General features: G+C 43.0%; 1 long non-coding RNA gene across 1 annotated transcript in view; it reads right to left on the bottom strand.

Annotated features, from left to right (window-relative positions):
• The window catches only part of LOC138454844 (uncharacterized), a 52,495-nt gene extending 35,881 nt beyond the window's left edge, over positions 1 to 16,614 (bottom strand). The window contains exon 1 of the long non-coding RNA XR_011261505.1: positions 16,314 to 16,614. This is a non-coding gene — a long non-coding RNA (uncharacterized lncRNA). The remainder of the gene's footprint in view (positions 1 to 16,313) is intronic.
• Positions 16,615 to 17,879: the final 1,265 nt, after the last annotated feature.

Here is a 17,879-nt window from a genome sequence, read left to right as displayed (position 1 = left end):
CTTTATGGCCACGCCATTCCAGACGGCTTCGCTCATGCCGTGATTGGCGGTTGCCCTGGAAACTGGGCCACCTCAGGGGAACACACCTCAGCAATCACGTGCGAGGAACACGGCAATTTGATCGCGTGACCATGGAAACTGTTTAAAGGAACGCCGGAAGCTCACTGTGTTGCTTCACAGCTGCGTTTAACCACCAGCTCCCGGCGTTTGTCTTAACTTCCATGAACTTTGACTTCACGGAATCTGACCACGGTTATTGTACTACGGACTTGCTCTTGGCTACTTCTTTTCTACTAAAGCATTTTGTTCTTGTCTTCACGGAATCCGACCCACCCTTTTGCTCACGGACTTGCTCCTGGATACTCCTCCTCTGCCACGGCGTATTCGGCTCAGGTTAACCCATTGAAGTGCTACTGGACTGTGTTTGCTCCGGATCTTGTTCTTTGCTACAGGGCTCACCCCCCGTGTCCCAGATTCAGGTCTGACCGTATGGAAAACCCCTGGACAGTACCACGGTTCATTGCATTCACTCCAGTCACACAAAGGTGTTCCAACTGCTGGACGAATCCCATTCTACATTACCACTGCCATAAGTGGGTACAGTCAGGTACTCTGCCTGCCCAAACCACTTGCAAGCCCTCCCCAGCAAGTACATGGTAGGTGCCTTTGTTATTGCTTACATATTAGGAAAACCTGCACACACAGTAAAATGATTGTCTCTCGTAATCCTTGTTTCCATTCCAGCTACCTGGGGACCCGGTGCACTGTTCCAGCCACCTGTGGCCTCAAGGACTGGTCAGTGAGTGATTTAACCTCTACCTGACCGTTACTTGGGGACGGAGGTATTCATAGTCTTCGCAAGAACCAGTGTTGACATTGGTAAAGCAAGCATGATGAGTGTTATTATGAAGCAAGAATGGCATTCTTATGCAACCAGTCTAGCCATTTCATACATGACATTTTGTATTGGGCATCTTTGATAAAGCAAGCATGATAAGTGTTATTATGTAGCCAGATTGGCATTTTAATACAGCCAGTCTAGCCATTGATTATTGTAGTATGACATTTTGTATTGGACAGCTATGCTAAAGCAAGCATGATAGGTGTTATCATGAAGCTACACTGGAATTTTTATTCAACCAGTATAGCCATTTTTTACTGCTGCATGACATTTTGCATTGGGCATCTTTGATAAAGCAAGCATGATCAGTGGTATTCTTACTGTCGCATAAACTTTTATATTGGGCATCTTTGATAAAGCAAGCATGATAAGTGTTTTATGTAGCTAGACTGGCATTTCAATGCAGCCAGTTACGCCATTTCCTATTGTGGTATGACATGTTGTACTGGTGCTGTGTAAAGCGCTTTGGATTAAGGCGCTATATAAATAACACATCATTATCACTATAATTATCTAAGCAAGCATGTTAAGTGTTATTATGACGCAAGACTGCAATTTTTATGCAACCAGTCTAGCCATTTCTTACTATGGCATGACAATTTGTATTGGGAATCTTTGGTAAAGGAAGCATTATCAGTGGTATTATTCTTAGTGTGGATGGCAATTTGTATTGGGCATCTTTGACAAAAAACAAACATGATAAGTGTTATTATGTCGCAAGACTGGCATTTTAATTCAGCCATTCCAGCCATTTCTTATCGTGGTAGCACATTTTCTAGGCATCTTTGGTAAAGTAGGCATGATAAGTGTTATTATTAAGTAAGACAGGCATTTTTATGCAAACAGTCTAGCCATTTCATACAGTGGCATGACATTTTGTATTGGGCATCTTTGAGAAAATGCAAGCATGATAAGTGTTTTTTGTAACTAGAATGGCATTTGGTGCAGACAGTTTGGACATGTTTTCATACTGTGGCATGCATTTTTATTGGTAAAGCCAACTGGAGTGGTTATACTGCCATATATTGGCAGAACAAACATGGGCATGTTCTCTTATAGTAATATTACAGGCATTATGCACAAAGCAAACATGAGTATGTTCTTATTTGGGAATACTGAATATGGTATAATGGTGCAGTCAGCATAGAAATGTATGGGCACAGCAAATGTGAAAATGTTTTAAACTGGCACACATTGTGGACGGACAAAAGCATCATGAAAATGTTTTGGAGAAATTCTCCTGTGCACTGTTGGTGACTTGCATCTACTGGATTTTTTCATGAGTTAGCCTACAAAACCAATTGCAAACTGTTTGGATTTGTACCTACTTGTTTAAAAATGTGTGCTCTAAAATGTACCATTTTAACCCATTATTTGAAAAAATGTCTCAGGGTGATAACGGCCACGAACCTTCCTTGATTGGTTTGAGCTCCCTCACTACGATGGCATATCTGGGAGAAATATTTATGCCCTTCCACTTAAAGAATTCACCAGCCGCCACTACACACATCACTACAGGGAGGCTAATACCTCTGTGGAATAGCTCCAACAAGACCCAATTAAGAAAAACTGCAAGGAAAGACAAGCAAACAGGACAGCACAGAAGAAAAATAACCACTGGAGATGATCACTGATGGCACCCACAACAACCTAATCCTATATAGGACCTCCATTAAACAGCTTTAAACCCCTAATTCACCACAAGGGGGCCTCTCGACAATAAGAACCACCTACATCAACAAGAAACACTGCAGGTCTCCACAAGAGAAGACCAAAACCGGAGAACCACAGGAAGGCATTTGCAACTGTGAACCCTAACAACTACAAATACATAACCAGAAGCCCCCTGGGAAAGTCAAACTTAGGTGATCACAGGAAGGTTTTTGCAACTGTGAACCGACATCTACACAGACATCTACTCTGGCTTACAAGGACCACCTAAAAATAACAACAGCTCAACCATTAAACATCACAAACTAGGAATCACTCATCGTAAACCTAGCCTCAAACCTTCAAACAAATCTTACATTTGTACTCATCTTCAGACTACCGACCTACAAGGCTACATTGTAGACACCTTTGTGGAAGCAGTCATCATCATGGCCCTTAAACATTACCTTCTAATCATCCTGGGGGACTTCAACATCTGGTTCGAGGAAGAGAACATTAACTCACCCAAAGCCCTAACCAACCACTGTGAAACAATGCAACTACAGCAAATGGGAAAAGGAGCGATGCACACAGCAGGCCACAAGCTAAATGCAATCTTCAGCAACAAAAATCCGGTCACAACTGCACCACCAATACAAATCCTTTGGAATGACCACCTTACATACCCTCCGTGGTCCATTTTCAATATAGAACACCAGACTAGCCCGCTAATAATCTTCCAACCTTGAAAAGAAATTGGAGAAGTATTAACAGTGTGGACCTAAATGCCAAACTAGTAGCCACAAAACTGTAACCCACCACAATAGACACAACAGGCATGGAAGACAGAACAGACACAATCCTAAAATGGATCACAGAAACAATTGATGTTATTGCACTGGGAAAAACCCTTCATCCCTTCACGTAAGAAAACAATGGCAAGATGGTTTACGCCCCACCTCATAGCAATTAAAAAAAAACAGGAAACTAGAACAAGAATGGAGAAAAACCAATGACAAACACAAAAGAACACATATAAAAAGGCAGCTCAGATTATACAAAGCAGAAATACTCAAAGCAAAAATTAAAATACTACAATGAACGGATCGCAAGAGCAGACAACGGCCAAAAAGAAATGTTCAGCATCATAAATGAGATGAGAAACCCATCGGTGTGCAACAACTCAACCATCCCTACACAAAAACTATGCAATTACCTCACCAATCATTTTAAGAACAAAATCGACAACATTCAGAAAATACTAAGCAGGCCAAATAACCCACATTTCCAACCCAATCAGTCGATGCCGGAACCAGCAACCAGACTAAACCACCTCTGCCTAATCACAACAGATAAATATAACAGCCTGGTGAGCGAAAGCAACAAAGCAAGCTTCCCAGCTGATCCCTGCCCACCAGACATCTACAAAACCATAATTTACCAGAAAACATGGGCATATTACTATCTCAATTTCTTCAACTTCTCACTAGAAACAGGAACAGTGTCACAAGCCTTCAAATTGGCTTACCTCAAGCCACTCCTTAAAGACACCACGGGAAATGTGCAAGACCTTACCAACTAGTGACCAATTTCAAACAACCCACACCCGGGAAAGCTAATAGAAAGCTATGTCTACGGAACACATCCTAGAACATGTGGAAAACAACCATCTGTTAGATCAGGCACAAGTAGGCTTCAGACCCATGAGAGGAACGGAAACTGCCCTAGAATGTCCATCTGGGCAGATCTAAAGACCAATGCTGATTCCAATACAAACTCAGCTAATACTACTTGATTTCTCAGCAGCCTTTGATACATTCAACCACAACACCCTCATCAAAAGACTAGAAGATAGTGGGATTTGTAAGGTAGTGTGTGCAGGAAAAGTGTTGCAACTGGTTGGATTTTTGCGGCTAGGAAATGTATCAGACTTGACAGATTTTTGAGGGTAGGAAATGTGTTGCACTCGACTAACCATACTAAAAACTAAATATTCTGCATACTCACCCTTAAACGTTAAACTAAGCACACTACCTCTACCGCACCCCAAATCACACACAGATCACAACACCCAATATGAAACCAAACACAAGAACACACAAAACACCAATGCACAATCATACCTTAACAGCACATGATGGCTACCAACCAGAAATGACCAAGAACCACGCTAGTGGCAGCAGTGCACGGTAAAAGACCACATAACATAACATATTGTTCTAATTTATTACTTGGTCTTCCAGCCACTCATCTTGCATCACTACGCAATTCCTCTTCAGAAGTTCCTCTGATGGCTGACCTTTGAATCCCGACTTCTGTTTTCTTTTCGCTGTATGGTCTTTAAATGTCTTGAGCATAGGGCCCTTTGGGTAGTGTGTATGCAGTGGATGGGGGGAAGAGTAACCCTTACACCAAATAATGGAACCAACTCAGGAAGATGGCAAAGGTTGCTGTTTTAGTAACAATTATCTAAAACAGGGTTTTACAATGGACTTCACAGACGCTTGCATGAGCTCTCATTAACTCACTGCATTCACCTTCAACAGATTTCATAAAAAACATAGGGCCTCATTACACGGAAGGCGGTAAGGGTTAACTGTCACTGGTAATGCTACCGGTGACCGTTAACCCTTACCGCCTTATTACGAGGTCCCTTTGCGGGTTGGTACTTTAACGCCTGCTTTTAGCAGGTGTTAAAAAACGAACCTGCAAAGGGACCTTGGTGCTAATTACGGTACCGCAAATTGCGGTACTGTAATTAGCACCTTTCCCATTGTGCCCTATGGGGGCAAAAATGGGAATGGGGAAGGGCCTTGGTGAATGGGGAATTACCACCCCCACTCACCTTGGAGTAGGGCGGTAATTCCGTCATCCACTAAGGCAGACACGGTAAAATACCGGCGGCAACCATGGCGCTAATAGCGCCATGGTTACCGCCTATCATGTAATGAGGCCATAGACTTTATACTCAACATTCACCATAGGTGATGTCATACTACGTGGCAAATAAGAAAAACCTATGAGTGGCTGTGATTGGCTTAAGCGGAACATCTAAGTATACCTTCTACAAGGGACTGGCTTGTGATTGGATATCTACTTTCAGGTGGACAACCTCTGCCCACCCCTAGTGCAAGTCATCTTCACCACTTATTAAGTACACGGTATATCACTGGCTTTCAAACTATAAGGCCCTTCATTATATGGCCCTCTACAATTGGTTGGCACGCTCGTGCCCTTCTGGAACCTTTGGCTCACTTAGCAGCATGTCAGCTCAACCCCAGGTACCAGGAGGTAGACTGAACTGTACCTCCCCACCCAATTGGCCCATCGTCTCTCATCACCCATGCCTTTTGCCTTTGAACTTGGCCTTGCAAATGTATCCTTGTCTTTGGGAATATAAGGGAGTGTGAGCATGCTTCTGGAAACTCTATTTTCATCCTTGGCACACGTGACAGGAGACCACAATTTGGCCCATTTTGCGGCATATAATTGTCTTAAATGAATAAAACTTGGCAGGCATGGTGTTCTTTCTTTGCACCTTAACAAGGGATGATTCATCATCTCATGTTCCCCATCTTCAACAATAGATTACCAGTCTTGGCTGCTTTAGCTCTGACACCAGGACAGGCAGCCGTTCCAGACTTTTCCACAATCTCAGCTAATTCATGCTGCGACATAGCTTTGATTCTCCTCTCCATGGGTTTTTAGCTTACTAAAATTGGGACACCGATGTCCAGCTTCTACATAATGGCGGCTCTGCCTGCAGTCTATCCACTACTTATAGCCATCTTCTAAGATTTCTTGATCTACTTGCGTTACAGCATCTGTACACTTATTGAACAGCTTGCATGTTTGGCAGTGCTCTTTACACGTGCAATCTACTCTTCGCATATGAAAGTTCACTTGATTCTCAACTTCATCATCAGCTTCTATAAGGTCCACACGCTTTGTTCAGCCAGTCTTCTCAAGGTGTCACGTTCGTCTCTCGTGAAGTCACCAGCTGTTCTTTCTCTCATTTTCATACTCCTTCTGGGAGCTCTTCCCTCAGATTATCATCTCTTCGGGATACATCTGATTGGGTCTTCTCAAAGGGTACCTTCTTTCAAATATACGGTGCGGAATTGGCAATACTGTTGCTTTCAAGCATGACATAGGGCCTCATCACACGGAAGGCGGTGAACCATGGCGCTATTAGCCATGGTTCATGCCGGTAAAATACCAGCACCGCCTTGGTGGAAAGGGGAATTACCGCCCTATTCCAAGGTTGGCAGGGCGGTAATTCCCCCTTCCACCATTGCCCTTCCCATTTTTGCCCCATAGGGCATAATGGGAATGGGGAAGGTGCTAATTACGGCACCGCAAAATTGCGGTACCGTAATTAGCTCCCTGGTCCCTTTGCGGGTTGGTTTTAACGCCTGCAAAAAGCAGGCGTTAAATTCCCCAACCCGCAAAGGGACCTCGTAGTACAGCGGTAAGGGTTAACGGTCACCGTTGCCATTAACTGTGACCGTTAACCCTTACCGCCGTCCGTGTAATGAGGCCCATAATCTTAGGTTTGCAACATATAGCCGGGAGTGGGGCGAGACTTATGGCAGAGGCAATTAGCTCCTCCTCTACAATCTCTACTGTCTTGCTCCCACCTATTTGTTTTCCTTTACTCTCCCTCTCATTCGATTGGGTCTCAGTGTCTTTTTCTTTTGGTTGTTCCTCATCCACCCTGTACTTCCTCTTGTTTCCACTGCTTTTTACTCCTTGCTCCGAAGGACTGAAATGCCCCTACCTCTGTCTATTCAGTCTTTGATTTCCTTCTCACTCTTTGAAATTCAATTGAATTTCCCCTCCCCTCCCCACAAACTGAATATGTACTTAACTCATTTTGTTTTACTGTTTTTGACCTTTTGTGAAGCGCTTCGGTGTTAGGCGGTATATAAATAAAATACAAATACAATACAAATATAGGCTGCTTTACTACACCTAGAGGGGAGCTAGCTGAAATCCTCCCGTATTTTCCATTTGCCACAAATGAACACCCACTGATAGCATTCTTGACATCCTCGATGAACAACACACATGTTGTGAAGAAGTAATACGACTGGCAATACCAGGGAAAAAGAGTGGCCAACTGGCAAAATCAAATGGGAAACATACCATGACTATCACTTTGATCAAATGTGCATGTAAGCTAAGCAAGTATCTATGAATTATAAACAGAAACTCATTCACCTCAAATGGTTGTATACGAATTGATCGTTTTACAACTGCTCGAATGACAATTGACCTTTTCACAATTGACCGAATTGTGAAGGTCAATTGTACCATATATGTGGCCCCCACCCAATGCCAAACCCCCCAAAACCCATATATATATATATATATATATATACATATACATTCGGTCAATTGTGAAAAGGTCAATTGTGACCCTTTAAATTCGGTCAATTGTTCATTCGAACAATTTTAAATGACCAATTTGGGTAATACCCCTCAAATTGATCCACCATTACTACTATACAACCGTACCGATAATACTATTTGATACAAAGGCTACTGCATCCTGCCCAAAATTTCCTCAAGGGATGCAAATTTCATTCATTTGGCAGGGTAATGTCGGTGTGTATCGACCTTTTAGGGGGAGATCATCCAAAAGATAGCGCACATTTTAACAGCAATTATCCCTAGTGCCCCAACACTTTGCCTCTTGTGTGTGATACAGCCTCACTTCTCAAAGGAGAGAGGACATTTGTTGGGGTAGAATTGGTGTTGGCCAAGAGAAAATAGCAGTTACCTGCATGGTGAAACGCACACCTAAATTGCAAGATTGGATGAGGGACTTAAGATGATGCACCACTATAGAGAACCACAAAGCCCTGTTAATAAACCCAGGAATTACTGTTCAGCTCTCAAATCATATCTAAATAAAGAGACGTGTAAGCAGAAGCCCCTTGAAGAAAGGATCTAACAGTAAATACAATGATAAGCGACTAGAACCCCAAACACTGAAGGAAATAAGATCACAGAAGATAAAGCCAGAGAATGGGAACAGGAGTGGCAGCCGAAGCTGCGACCAGGTAATAATAATAAGACGATTCCCCATCAGCATATTATGCAGCGGATGAACGAATATAGGTGAGGATGGGGTGACCAGATAGGAAAGATGAACATTGATATACCATAAAGACATAGGGCCTCATTACAAGTTTGCCGGTCCAGTAACAATGGTACCAGTAAGCTTGCCGGTAACGTTGTTAGCGGAATGGCAAACTACGAGTTCTGCTCGCGGGTGCCTTCCCGCCCACCAGGACTGACCTGGCGGGTGTACCACACCCGCGAGCAGACCTCGAGGATGCACCGGCACTATTCACGAATGGTGCCGGTGCATCCGGCCTCCCCATTCCCGTTGAGTTCAATAGGACTCAATGGGAATGGAGAGTAATAATTAGCAGCCCCCGGCAATGGGGATTTACCAGGTCTGCCGGGGCTGGAATGCCCCAGTACATGCCCATTGCCGAGTGCCAGTAATTTCATGACTCCGACAGCAGCCGTGCCGGTAGTTACCGGCAGGGCTACCGCCGAACTCATAATGAGACCCACATACATTTAAAAATATAAAAAAATAAAAGACCTTCTCATTTTGAATAGAGGTCTTTTAGGCACATAGTTAATACATATTTTAACTCTAAAAAAGATCCATTAAGTGCTTGGTAAAATCGTCAGTACGTTAATTATAACTGTTCCACTTCTCCATGCTTGCGCGCATTTATCTGGAGCACTAACACAAGCACTGAACAGGTTCTAATTTAAAGGTGAATGCATTTAAGTATGGACAAGCGGAAAAGTTATAATTAATGTACTGAAGATTGTTCCAAGTTCTTGGATATGCACCAGCCCTTGTAGCATGAAATATGTGTTGGCTGAAGAAAAATAACAGGTGATGGAAATACAATTTAAATAAATCTAAAACCAGCAGACTCTTGACTACTTTCATTTTCTTTGACATCAATGTAGGCACTCTTAGCACTGTATCAAATTCCCATTTGCAGCTAGTAACAATAGCAGACCTCCTTCCGTTAACTGGGCACGCATCCAAAATATATCCATAGAGCTGTGTGCGGTGGAAGCAGATGAGGAGGCTCCTAAGTGCCTGTTGTTTCCATGTATTTGTTGGGAGAATATATACATATTTTTGTTGAAGGGAGTGATTGCCCTTTTATAGGGGCCAACTGTGACTGGTTCACCCCTGATCCTCTATGGCTAGATATAGTCCCCTTCCCATTCAGGATTTATATATGGTGCCCTTCACATCTGGAGTACTTCTGTTTCTTATTTACTGCCTACCCTACGTTGTAGAAAGCCCTTCACACTGATAGAGGAAATAGTGTCCTTCACACCAAAGGTAAGTCCATGGTCTCAAGTGAAGGTGGCAGCTCATATGGCGTCTCCTTAGGATTCACCACAGCTGTGTTCTCCCCGGTTGCACACTGTTAAGCCTCAACTCTGTCTCCATGGCCTCTGGAAGGCTGTTGCTCCTGCCACTGCTCCTCTGGCTAGACCAATATACCTAATGTCCATTGCTTCTTCTTGTCTTTCTGCCACGGTTCTCTGAACTACTGGTCTCTGCTACATCTTGTGCTGTCCCGCCTGTCTCACTTTTCCAATGTCACCTCTCCCTATTTATAAGCCTAGCCACTTTCTTTAGTCTCTCTCCCTTGCAGTGATTGGCTGTCTGTAGTAATCCTCTGTAAGGAAGCTTTGTATATTGTATATGAGGATTTGGGTCTTCTACCTACTAGCCCATGATGGCCATTAGCGGTAAAATGGCTGCAGGGCAGTTTGACTCTTGGTGGAACTCCAGCTTTCTCTGTGACTCCTAGTCCATACCTTGATTGCTCAGCTCATGGGTGGACTTTGTTGCATCTCCCAGGTGCCCTCTCTGTCAATGATTGCTGCTCGTGCGAGCTTCCGATCTGACAGTAAGCTCTTGGGTCAGATGTGTACTGCTTTAGATACACAGGTGAGTGCCAATGCACTTTTGCAATCTCCGATGAGAGTTCCCTCCTCCAGCATGGCCCAAGCAAAGGTTGGATGGACACAGCTTTGGTCTGCTACTCTGCAAGAAGCACTCAGTCACTGGCTGTTCTCAACAATTTGAAAAAGGTACAGCACCAAGGCAGGGTCGTGAAATAGGGAGATTGAACAATAGCCTTTTGGTGGAGAGGCTGGATGAAGGACTAAAGTGTGTCATAGACCTGAATTTAAAAATGTACATTTAACACAATTATAAAAACACATTTAGTGCATGATGTAATAACCAGTAGCATAGTCCAGTAATAGTTTCGAAATCTCTCTTTATTTACATTTAGTTTGTCTTGTTATGGTTGTTAGAACAAGTATCCAATAGTAGTCTCAAAGAGTTAGAAACTTTCCAAGTGCGAACATTTGCCTCAACAATATATGCCAACACAGCACCATTTTAAGTTGGGTGTGCCCAAACAAAATTCAGAGTCCTATCCAAATAATATATGCTAGCATTGCCACTGAAAACTATTTTCATGGCGCTTGTACCCCAAAACTATTATGAGACTTACCTCAACAATATATGTCAGTGCTGTCCCCCTTAACGTTACGGGTGATAAAGGAAAGTTTAGAGCACTGTCCAAACAGAATGTGCCAGCATTGCCAGTGTAAAACATTTTCTTGCTGCTTGTACCCAAAAATCATCGAGTGGTTGTACCTCTTAATGATCACCAATATATGCATACTCCCATTTGTCCATCATTAATGCTTATTGTGCCTGCTGCTTCATTTGATTGCATAACTTTAATCCTCCTGTGTCCCATCTCGTGGGTAGCATTCAGTGCCAGCTCAAAGAGTCATCGTCTATTTCACAGTGCCATGATTGTGGAGCCCTCGTGGTAACATTTGGAGCCACTGGTATTTTCTATGTCTATATTTCATAGTTCAAGTACACTATAACAGGACAAAATTATTGTAGGCACCCAGAATCCCCCCATTCACGTCGCTTGTACAACCACCTTTATTACCAACAAATGTATGCATGCCATGCCCTCTTACAATTATGTTTTTATTTTGGGAACTGGGTCAATGCTCACTGACCTTTATGAACCCCTTAATATAATGGCTAGAAATCGTTTATTCTCATTAGATCATCAATTTCCATTTCAAATTCATCCGGATTTTTTAATGTTAAAGTAGAACATTTTTTTCTCAGGAGTATTGGTGTACTCATGAAATTATATTTTATAAGTATGCCATCTGCAACAAAACAATTAACATTGCTACAATTCCTAAAGAGTCAAAATGGCCTATAGTATTAAGTAGGATGTCAGAATTGCAGTTTCAAATGTACTTCTCTCGGTGTCATAAATTCCCTTTATAATAAGATCTGTTGTGCTTTGGGCGAAAATGTTAAGAAGAGCTAGGAATCAATGTGGCAACAGAGATGTCTTAAATGGCATTTCATGATAAAGACTTACCAATCATATCCTTCAAGTCAGCCAATAAAAATGTATGTGTCCTAGTGTCGGTTAGCAGTGTGATGTGAATGTACAGAAAAGGTATACCACTGACCCAAAAGCAACTATCATTGGTGGGTATTGTGTCCTTTTGCCGACACCCTTTTTTCCGATGGGTGTTTTGCCGTGGGAGTTTTGCCGAAAAAGTCCATCGACATTTTTGGGAGGGTGGGAAAGGGTAAATAAAGGGTTGGGGGAAGGGAAATAAAAAACAAATTAAATTAAGGGGCCTTTGAGGGATGAACCCCCTTATACCCCGCCCTCACAAATAATGTTAAAAAAATGTCGATTACATTTCTCAGCAAAACTCCTGTGGCAAAACATCCATCAGAAAAAAGGGGGTCGACGAAATGACATGGAAATCATTGGTGATAAATAGTACTGTTCCATACAAGACAAATCCATGCCTTAACCCCATTCCAACATTTCCTCTTCCCTGCTACTAATATCTGACCGGGTTTCATTTTGCTAACCCTTTGCCGTCCAAGATTCCCAGATGCCAATCAGTTCTTAGTTCTGTTCAGACATGCAGCGTTACCTCTAGAGCACTGAGTAAACACCTGCTTGGCTCTATGACAGTCTTCATTAGCCAGCATAGCTCTCAACTCACACGCTTTTGGCGGGTGTCACACGCCTTGTAAAGGGCTGACTCACCCGCCAAGCCTCCTGCACGCCCATTCATTCCAATGGGCGTCTCACCCACCAAGAACAAAATCGGGTGATTTCACCCGCCTTTGCAACACAAATGGTTGAGAGCTATGAGCCAGACATCCCTGTGGATAATTCAGTCCCACAGACTACCTGTCCAGGATTCGGGCAGAATCCGTCTGGAAGGAGCCCAAACTCTTTCATAAACACTGAGTACACTGGCAGTCCAAGCTTGAAACTTTCAATCTCCATTTTCACAGTTCATGGGGAATCCTAGAACCTTTAGTGAGCTCTTTGGGCTAGAGCTGGTGTTCTATATCATTGCAGATCATTGCAGACCCTCAGCAAATGTTAATTGAGAATTGCCTACATCTGTAAGGTTCCAGATCAAACTTGCTGGCAGGTCTTTAGTGGTGTCTGTCAGCGCAAATACTGTTTTCAGTTCACCGACATTAATACACACGTTTATTAGCTTTGTTCCAGTTTTCAGGCAGGGTTTCCCTTTCTAATTGGCCTATCTTGTCACAGAGTAATTTACCCTTGAATACATCCAATGCCGCAATCACAGAGTGTGCTCTGTTTCATATTCAACCTTCTAAATCCTGTTTACTTCTCATGATGAACAATGCTAGGCTGTGCTGAGTTCGAGGCACTCCCAATTCCTTTATAATGAGGGGGCCGAGCCACAGGGGACTTGAGTGTCTGGCCACAACTTATTTGCCTCCCAGAGGGTGGCTGGAGCATGATTCCCTGGGTTTGTCACCTCCTCCGAGATGGGGTACGATATTGTCCCCTTGAGGAACAGTCAAATCTCAAACAGCATAATGGAACTACATGTCCCATCAGCCCTTGACCTTGACCGTTCATGGAGTGAAACTGAAGCAGAACCATAAATGCTGTATAGAAACAACGGACACACGTACCCAAGAACAGAAAGGATTCAAAATCAACAGCAGACCCTGTGGTCAGACGGGAATGCTGCAACCATTGACGCAGCAAAGTCAGGCAGCCGTAGAGCGCTGCAAAGCTGAGAGCACGATGGCGCTGATGGTACGGCATGTATTGCATGGCACAGATGTATTAATGAAGCCAATTTTCCTCTTGCCAAATCTTGCGATAATCCTATCACGACCCCATTAAGAGGCATGTGGAGAAGGGGCCAATCAAGGGACAGGTTGCCTAAGGGACCACTCACTGGTCAGTTTACAGAAACACAACAACTGCGAGATTATAAGAAGGTCTGAAAAAAGCTAGAAAGGCGTACAAGCCGGGGCATGGGGGGCCAGGTGTTACTCACCTCTCCCTGGAAGTACAGAGAAACACCTATCTGGGAGCAGGAACGGTGTCTGCTGAAGTCTATTCATCAGAAGCTCTGTCAGATAAAAATCAGATACCACGTCATAAGGGTCACGGGTCTGAAGAGGGTGAAATCCATAGCAAGGGTTTACCCCTGAAACATGGAAGAAAAAGGGAGGCCTAAAGACTGAACCCTTCCCAAAGTAGCTTGAGCTCAATAAGAAGAGACCCCTGGCAGCTGGGTAACAATATTTGATGCCTGACAAGGACCCTGATGCTGAGGGGAGCAATAATCGCTGTATATAGAGTAGACAAGTGTGTATACGGTGGAGGGAAAGAAAACCAGCATTCAAAACCCACAGGTAAAGAAAGGAACGAGTACCCTGGCCTTAGGGAAAACTGAGCACAGGGAATCCAAGAGACCGTGGAGAGGTCTAATAGAAGAGAAAGGCCACGGAACCGTCTGGGGAAGCCAAAAGAATGTGGCATGGTCTGGAACAGCCAAGAGAGGTCAGAATTGTGAGTGCTTCCTTGAGTCATCATATTTGGTGTTTATTTTTAGGCTGGGGTTGGATATTAACAGATTAGGTTTGTGGAGCTTTTATTGGCCAGGAATTCTGTTGGAAAGCCTTGGATTAGGCAAGAAGCTAAATGTCTGATTAAGTAGAGGTTTGAACTTTTATGTCGGCTCCACTGTTGGAACTCGGTTTGATAGACTACAGCGTCCTAAGGGGGACAAAAATTCGTTAAGACTATGGACCTCATTACAAGTCTGTCGGTAACCGTGCCGGTAAAACCGGCAGGTTGCGGCCAGACTTGCATATTTTTCCGGCGCCTGACTTTCCGGAAACATTGGGGCATTATAGCCCCAGCGGTCCGTGAAGTCAGGCACCGGAAAATGTAATTCCTCATTCCCATTTGAGTTCCATACTACTCAATGGAATGGGACCACGGAAGCACCGGCACCGTTAATAACGGTGCCGGTGCTTCCGTGAAACTCTGCAAACGTGTGCCGTTCCACCCATCAGGTCTGACCCTGGCGGGCAGGACTGCACCCACCCGCAGCCTCGTAGTGTGCCGGTCCGGTAACAACGGTGCCGGTAGGCTTACCGGCACCGTTGTTACCGGAACGGCACACTCGTAATGAGGCCCTATGTTTTAAACTTTTATTTTTATGTGAATGTACATCTTAAGGCGCTGTGAAAAGCCATAGAACCCCATTTTAGGTTGGCTTATGCTTGACACTGTTTTTCAGATGTATCCCTTGTTATGTTTCGAGTCTTGCCCTAGCTGTTCGAGGCATATATCCAACCCTAACATTGACTGCATTCTTTTTTATTTTAATGATTTTTATTGTTAAAATATTGATTTTGATACAGATATCAACAGGTTACAGACTTTGAATAAAACAAGAACAACAGAGAAATGACATAGTAATTGATTTTGATCCTTTGTAATAGTATTTCTATAAGGTTAAATCATTTGTTAAATTCACTTGCGAATGTAATATGAACTATAATAGATATAAACCGCATTAATATAACATGTAGTTTAGAATTAATTATATCACAGGTCTGCAACGAGTGATTTATATATAGTGAAAATAGAGATTTGGGGGGAGACGTACAGGGAGACAGACTAGAGACATATAAGAATTGACTGCATTCTTAATTAAAACTAAAGACCCTGATCCCACCAACAACACCATTGTAGTTTCGACCAACACCATCATAGTTTCTCATGTATCAAGCTCTTCACCACGCACCCATAGAACAGTTTGTGAATTTGGAAGTCATCTTTAAAGCAGACAGAAGTAATGAAAAACTGATAGCACCAAAAGTGACACTAATGAGCGATCATCTATGGCGTGAGACATATAGCATCTCATACCGCAGTTTGCATACTCGGCATAGTAGTAAGGTTGAGGAATTCTGTTCCAATCATAACATTAGAGAAGGAATATCAGATCACAGATATTTCATGTGCTAAATAATGCAATAATTCTGCATACACATCAGGTCTGTCTGAGCCTAACCTTTTTTGTCTCACTCTTTACTGACAAGTTGTAGCATCTGCGCTACCTAAAAGAAGACAGCATTCTTCAGAATGCAGCAGTCCGCCTAGAGCGTGCTGGAGCGAGCCACAGACAAGAAGTGACGAGGGAGAATGTGGAATGCGAGTTGAGGACCAACAGCTACCAGCCCTGCTGATGGACGCATCGTCTCCCTCCTCCATATATTTATATATACATGTAACTTATTAATATATATAATAAAGTCACTTACACTCTCCCCTTTCGTGATCCTTCATTTATCCACGCTCGGACACTTCATTTGGCGACGAGGAGCTGTGTAACTGTCATTGCCATCCATCTGACTGTTACAAGGCTGCTCCACTCATGCCCGAGTGTCGCAGCGGCCCGATTCATCATACGGTAACGATATTATAACTTCAGCATATGCACAGAGTTTTTCCTTCTGCTTTCATATTGTGCCGTGATTCACTATGACTCATTCAATCCACACGCATATGCATTGAAGACTCATACGGCGTTTCTTAAACTTTCCTCTGTCTCATTTCCTCATTCCACCCGCATGCGTACTGAAAACGTATCTGCCAGAATGATTTAAAGCGACACGCACATACATTGCTTATGAGGAAGTTTCCTGCCCTAAGTTTATTTAAAGTGACACGCACAATTTATTTTTGGACTACTCCCAGTGCACACAAACTAACCTAATACCTGCACTTTGCCTAAAGTGGCCACAGCTGTGCTAGGACATCATTTCAAAGTGACTTTCACAGACATTTTCATGATTTGCCAAGCAAATTTAAGGCCACTGTTACAATTTCTTTCTGTTTCATGAGCTGACTCATACATATAATAGTACATAGATATGTGCACTGTGTAGGAGTGGTCACAGCTACTGCCATCTGCATCCATATATATACTATAAAACCTTTTTCCAGCCAATTTCATCAAAGTTCCTACCTTTGTTGGTCTGCTCATATATCACACCGCCTGGACATTGTAACGTTTTTTTAATTTTGTGGTGATGGCATTCAGCAGTGTACCTCCTCCCGCATTGTTTATGCCTGATGCAGATGAACCTGCCATTCCTTGGAAGAGGTGGATACGGTCTTTTGAACACTATGCGGGAGTGGTCTGTGGCCCGAATTGCAGTGCAGAAAAGAGGAAGTCATTGTTATTGCACTGTTTGGGGCCTGCTGGTCAAGAAAAATATGAATCCTTACCTGAACTTCCATCTGATGAGGACATAGACATTAATGAATATGAACGCACCATAAAAAAGATAAACAAGCATTATGAGAAGAAAGTGAGTATCATTCTGGAGAGATATAAGTTTGGCAAGAGAACACAAGAGGAGGGAGAAAGTGTTGAAAAATATGTGACTGCTTTACGCAAACTTGCCAAAACATGTAATTTTAATGAGCAATTGGACGAAAGGTTAAGAGACCAGTTCATGTTGGAATGCAGGAGTGCCAAAGTAAGAGAAAAATGATGGTCTAAAAATGATCCTTCGTTGGATATAGTGCTCAGAGTGAAGAAGTAGAGCACACTGAAGAGTGTGTGAAGGAACTTGAGAACAAGATGAAATCTGTCCAAATAGAGGCGAATAACATGAAACTTACAAGATCGACATGTGACAACACTGATGAAAAAGAATATATCACCATGGTGAATAGCACCAGAATCAAGAAGAAAATATCCAGTAAATCATATCAACCACCGCCCGACAGAGGGAAGTACAAGTCAAATCAGAAAAGTAATTCAGGTAACTACTACAAGAGGGAAATTTCCATTCCCAACTCAAGAAAGAAGCGTCAGG

The sequence above is a fragment of the Ambystoma mexicanum genome, chromosome 1p, assembly GCF_040938575.1.
Source record: "Ambystoma mexicanum isolate Mex_15411 chromosome 1p, UKY_AmexF1_1, whole genome shotgun sequence".
NCBI classification, from domain to species: Eukaryota; Metazoa; Chordata; class Amphibia; order Caudata; family Ambystomatidae; genus Ambystoma; species Ambystoma mexicanum.
The sequence above is the reverse complement of the archived record's forward strand: the minus strand, read 5'-3'. Positions and strand labels throughout refer to the sequence as shown.